The sequence below is a fragment of the Glandiceps talaboti genome, chromosome 13 (genome assembly GCF_964340395.1).
Source record: "Glandiceps talaboti chromosome 13, keGlaTala1.1, whole genome shotgun sequence".
NCBI lineage: Eukaryota > Metazoa > Hemichordata > Enteropneusta > Spengelidae > Glandiceps > Glandiceps talaboti.
This window is the reverse complement of record NC_135561.1, coordinates 16,871,796-16,878,147: the sequence shown is the minus strand read 5'-3', so window position 1 is coordinate 16,878,147 and position 6,352 is coordinate 16,871,796. Positions and strand designations below refer to the sequence as shown.

The following is a 6,352-nucleotide window of genomic DNA, read 5'->3' as shown; positions in this document are numbered from 1 at the left end:
AAAATCCATTAAAACAAACTCATGTAATAAAACTTTTAGATACTCTTAACGCTTGTAAATTTCCTATTAATCGATTTTTCAGTGATTGAGACAGATAATTTGAATTATTATACAGCACATATGTCACTAATCTCGAGTTCTAAGTTGTCAAAAGACTTACATATATAAGCAACTCTGTATTGTCTATCTAATCAATATTCTTGTTTATATTATAAATTTGCTACTCACAGAATTCTCCTGTATATGGCCTAAATAACAGAATATTGAGTGGTTCCGATTAAGCTCAATTTTTAAATTTTATTTCACATATTTGATAGGTATTTGATATATTTGATAGGTATAAAAATATTCATTTATTTCATATATATATATATATATATATATATATATATATATATATATATATATATATATATGCGTGTGTGTGTGTGTGTGTGTGTTTTAATGTGCAGATGTCTAGTTTAGGTACCTATCTTCTATGTTGTTTTCCACATCATCTTTGTGTTGTTGGTTTCTTCTCATCAGATGTACAGCCAGATAGGAAAAGCATATTTATATCGTCTTTTTAAGTTGATGTCACTTTCCACATTCACTATTTCTTGCGAGACTTCACGATTTTGGCTATTTTTTTTTCAACTATGTAAAAAAAAATTAGGCTAGGTGTGAAAAACTAGGTGGGGTCGGGTAACCAAAACCGAACAACTTTTTTAGGCCTATGTACATTTCAATTCAGAGACGACAGGGAATCCTTTAAACCAAGACATTTCGAGCGCCAAAATGTACTTGATGTATAGCGTGCAGACTATAGGCATTGGTACCCATGACGTTGTGTCACAGGGCGAAAAAAAACGCCTTAAAAAATTTAATGCCTTTATAATTCTTCTTTTTTGTGCTAGGCAATAATAACCCTGATTGCTGCTGTAGTCCTCTTTGCTATATGCTGGTTACCACTCAACGTTTATAACTTGTTCGTGGTGACCTATAATGGTCAATACCTATCAAATCATCCGGAAATTACAAGGATTACCCGTGCTTGTGTCTACATCTGGATGGTTGTCTCAGACAGCGTTATCAATCCTATTATATATGTCTTTATCAGTGATAGATTCAGAGTAAGTAGAAGGAAACATTCTATATACTATTCTACATTCTGTATTCTATATTGAAAATATAGAACCATTTCGAGTATAAAATACATTGTGCTTCATCAGGTTCAACTATTGATATAAGTTATTAATAAGGAAAATATTCAAAACGTAGTTCTGTGTTATTTTGAATCTTTAGATGTTATTCCCCAACATTTTTCTCCGTTCAGACATGGAAAGTACCAGTGAACTATAGGGAACCTTTAGGCGCGTCGATAGACGAGTAGTGATAACCATTACGTCACGAGTATTTTCCGGCTGATAGTCCGTGGCCCAACACTCTAAGATCTGTCACTTTGTTGTGGGGGGTCTTGGTGACTACAAGATCTTTGCAGATATCATTTGTATATAGTATGCAAATACCAAATTTAAAATGTTCTACAGAAAATATTCAAAGAATTAGGGCAAATTGGTATAAAACACACGTTTTTGGTCAAAAAAGCATGTGAAATTTATAAATACAAGGGTTACAATTGGAAATTAGCTGTAAAATTTAATAGACAGATAGTATGGGTGTTGAGTAAAATATTTATCATAAAATCAACAAGAACTGTCAGTCGATTTTTACAGTAAATAAAAACAAATTTGCATATATCAGATATGCAAATACTGCATACAACCAAAAACTGTCAGCTTTTGACTTTTTTTTGCAACAATCTCAATATTGGTAAAAAAAGATATCTTGAAACTGCATGGTGAATGGGTTGAAACTTGGTGGAGATGTTTCTAGAGGTGTTATTGTTATAGTTGAAAACATTTTTACACAATTGGTCCTAGCAACCATGACCACGCCCTTAGCAACAGTGAAATGATGGTGCATAAAATTACAAAGATAACAACAGGCATGGGTAGGTAAATGAATAAATTAAAGACTCCAAAAATGTATACAAATATGATTAGCAACAAAACCACGCCCATACCAACAGCCAGGCTGTGTTTTTCATTTTTTTCACCTGGAATTTATTACTTATAGTTATTCATTAATTACTTACACTGAAAATGAAATTCCTTTATGGAAAATAATTTCATATATTTAGTAAATTTGACAAAAAAATTTATTTTTTTTTACTTTTCACCCAAAGTCAATATTTTTGGAAGGTTTCTTCCAAAGTGTACACGATTTTACTAATATGTATTACTTATGGTATTCAAACACTGAAAACGAAGTTCTCGTGAAAATATTTCCGCACATTGGATGAATTTGACCAAAAGTTTCATTTATTTCTTTACATTTTTCACCCAAAGTCATCAATTCGACTAAAGCTGTCCCTTTTCGAAGTTTTTCCTTCAAAATTGATAATTTTGGATTAAAAGTAAAACATTTAGTAACTTGTCACTTTCTGTTCCATTGTAACTAACTTTCTCAACTCTAGTACAGGTAAGTTTCACCTGGTTAATGTCTGCTCCTTTGTAACTTTAATATTTGGCTGGTTGACATATTTTCACTATCATGTGAGCTGCACTACTCGCTATCACTTTCTGTGTCATGGCTCCTATTGTTTGAACTGCTTTCAGTGTGCCCAGTCTCTACATTAACTCTGTGCAAGACAAACATGCATACAAATTTGTACACATTAAGTTGTCATTTCCACAAGAACATCTTGAAGTGCTAGTATATCCCAATTTCTTGCGTTTAAAGTGTGTACATATTGTAATATTGAGTTAGGTGCATGAGACAGTGTCACCAAGTGGATTGTTAGGTTATAGTTGGTGAGAACCCACCCATGCCCATCTGGTGTTGGTGCATTCACTTCCTGTTGTAAGCATCTCCTGTATAATGCTGCTTAGCAATGTGCACTCTTTATGCGCAATTGTGGACTGCCTTGCTTAGGAGGGACGGCCCCTTATTGGTTATGCCAAAATGTAAGCTGTTATACCTTGCATCATTAATACTGTTACTTCCTTTCTGGCAAACAAATGCTCTGACTTGCTGTATGAGCTTATATGTTACATCCGAGCAAATGCCAAGGTCACTTTTTCGGTCAAATTTACCAAATATTTACTATAAATTGTGTTTCAAGTATCCATATTTGTTATAAGTATACAACAAGGAATGAGTATCTACCAAGACCTTGAAGACCTCAATATTGTCAAAATGTCAATTTGGGGTGAAAAAGTCAAAAGATGGCCGAATTTACTAAATACTAGTATATGGAAATGTTTTCCATAAAAGATGTTCATTTTCAGTATCTGATTGCTATAAGTAATAAATGTCAACCAAGATCCTATAGACTGGACACCTTTTTTAAGAATGGTGATTTTGGGTGAAAAAAGTGAAAGCAACGACACTTTTGGTCAAACTTACCAACTATGTAATTTTAACTTTTTGTTACAAGTATCCATGTTTGTTATTTGTTATAATGTTACAACAAGCAATAAATATCTACCAAGATCTTGAAGACTTCAAGATTCTTTTCAAAAAATGTCAATTTTGGGTGAAAAAAGAAAATGATATTTTTGGTCAAATTTATTAAATAAATAAATCTATTTTCCATAAAAAATGTTTATTTTTAGTATATGATTTTATAAGTAATAAATATCAACTAAAATCTCAATATTCTTGTCAAAAATGTCAATTTTGGGTGAAAAAAGTAAAAAAAATTACATTCTTGGTCAAATTTACTAAATATATGTAATTATTTTCAAAAATGTTCAATTTTAGTGGTTGATTGCTATGAGTAATAAATATCAACTAAAATCCTGTAGACTGGACACCTTTTTCAACAATGTTGAGTTGGATGAAAAGAATGAAAAAAAAGACATTTTTGGTCAAATTTACCAAATTTGTAATATTATATTTTTTTACAAGTATCCATATTTGTTGATGCAAAAAATGATACAATGAGCAATAAATATCTTCCAAGATCTTAAAGACCTCAAGATTCTTGGCAAAAATGTTAATTTTGGGAGAAAAAAGTCAGAAGTGACAGTTTTGTTGAAATTTACAAAATATGTGCCAATATTTTTTGTATTAGTATACTATATACACATAATCTTGTAGTTACCAAGCCCCAAGCGCCCCCCCCCCCCCCCACACACACACAACATACTCCTATTTCTAGAGGGTTTTTCAGGGGTCGGCCCACTATGAATGAATGAAGAAAAATTTTCGAGAATAACATAATTATACCAGCGCCAAAAGACAAACTGTGGAAAGCAGTGACGATTTTTGAACGTTTTGACTCATATTTCGAAAAAAAACAGAACCAGTGACATAGACGCGCGTTGTCGTAACATAAATCGACCACAGTATGTATATATTCCCTATCTCTTGTTATACATGGCTCGTGCATGGTATAAATCCTGTTATATACACTCATTGTTTGCCAACTTGACTTCATATTTGATCAACGCGTGAAGCCCAGAAACTAACAACTTATTTTTTGTGTGTTATAGAGTGACATGCGTATAGCTACTGACAGTTGCAGAAGAAGTCTCAATTTGAAAGTACCACAAAGAGAGAGGTCGACATTATTGACATCAACAAGTTCTATGCGTACGCAATCGAGTTTACCAAGGAGATATATACCAATGCAAAGTCGACAGGATCGTACTACGCATGAGTGTAGAGAGGAGGTCGACGTTGATAAAAAACCATCGGGGGACGAGTAAATACTCAAGGAAAATTGCTCATGAGTGTGATAATACACGAAGTAAAAATTGTCACAATTAGCCAGAGTTGGGCCGCTGTACACTTGTATGCCAACATACAATTACATCAACAGAAAACGAGTAAGACACTAGACTAGTTTGCACCTCATCATACAGCATGTACATTCAATGTATGTGATATACAATGAGAGCTATGTTTTCGGTATACATGTACGAGTGTAAGTCGTTCGTGTAATTCCCCCGAAATTGTGAACGTACGCATAACAGTATGTGTGTTATTTTTTATGCTAAGTTGTCAAACAACCTTAAAAATATAAATTTGGCATGTTTTATAGATATCACATCTTTTTATATTAACTTTTAAAAGTCAATAAGTAGCCAGTGATAGAATGCAGAGTCACTCTAAACATCCCTGTATGTTTTATCTGACTGTCATTCATTACCTAGTTGGTTTCACACATTTTCTTGATGATCTTTTGCTTTAATTGTTTAGCACTGCACAATTCATCAGATTTATATTGTATCTTGAATCACAGGGAGCTCAGGCCCAGTTAGTTTTGTTTACAAATACGAATAAACAATCAAACAAAAACAAATAAATAAACAAGTAAAACACACAAAAACAAAACATAAACAAATAAACTGATAACCAAGTAGATAAATACACTAATAAACGACAACAAACAAACAAACAAACACTACACAAAATAGTCTCTCCATTGGTGACTATTTTGGGGGTAGTGTTTGTTTGTTTGTTTATTAGTATTTGTAATCAAAACTAACTGAGCCTGAGCTCTCTGTGCTTGAATTCGTAAAATTTGACAAGAAAAGTGTTGTTGATATTATCGCTATTTTCATTCGTTATTTACTTGTTCACCATTTCGACAACACTAAAGTTTATGACGGCGTTCCGTTTCAAACTCCGAAGTCGAAATATTGATCACTTTTACCCATTTAACTAAAAATACATATTTAATTATTAATATATTTCGTAGCAATTGAATTATATAATGATATTCATAACTGAAGGAAAATTATCATCATATTCAATTTCTTTTGGTTATTTACTTGTACAAGTTAAAAATCCTATTTTGCATAAAATATGCGATTTGTCACATCATAGCCTATAATACAGCGAATTTCTCTATACCCTTCCCACTTCCCTATTTGATACAGCCACCCAGAAACCAAGAAGAAACTTGACACGCTACTCCTTAAGATAGCAAGATTGAATGAGTAGTTTCTTGCTACATTTTGTTTGATACTAAGAGAAACATTGGCGCCCGAATGTCTGCATGAAGTTGAAATACATTTAAATGTTGTTGTTTTTTTTCAATTAGACGGAATGTAGCAGAAAATGCGATGTTGCTATTGTAGTGAGGCATGTGCACTTGGTTTCTGAGTGGTTGTATAAAACAGAAAAGGGGCAGGTGCATGGTATTGCGAAATTAACAGTAAATCCTTTAATGTTATATTACCCAGGAGAAAATATTCTCATGTTTATAACTAATTAGTATTGTTAAATAGATATAACAAATTTGCATGTTAATTGTTTGACTTGTGAAATATGAAACTGATAACATTATATCGATTCC

The 6,352-nt window shown here is 32.5% G+C and overlaps 1 long non-coding RNA gene across 1 annotated transcript; it reads left to right on the top strand.

The window, feature by feature from the left end:
• Positions 1-1,036: 1,036 nt before the first annotated feature.
• Positions 1,037-4,856, top strand: LOC144444434 (uncharacterized). Its single transcript, XR_013481833.1, has 2 exons — positions 1,037-1,112; positions 4,542-4,856. It is a non-coding gene; the product is annotated as an uncharacterized LOC144444434 (long non-coding RNA).
• Positions 4,857-6,352: the final 1,496 nt, after the last annotated feature.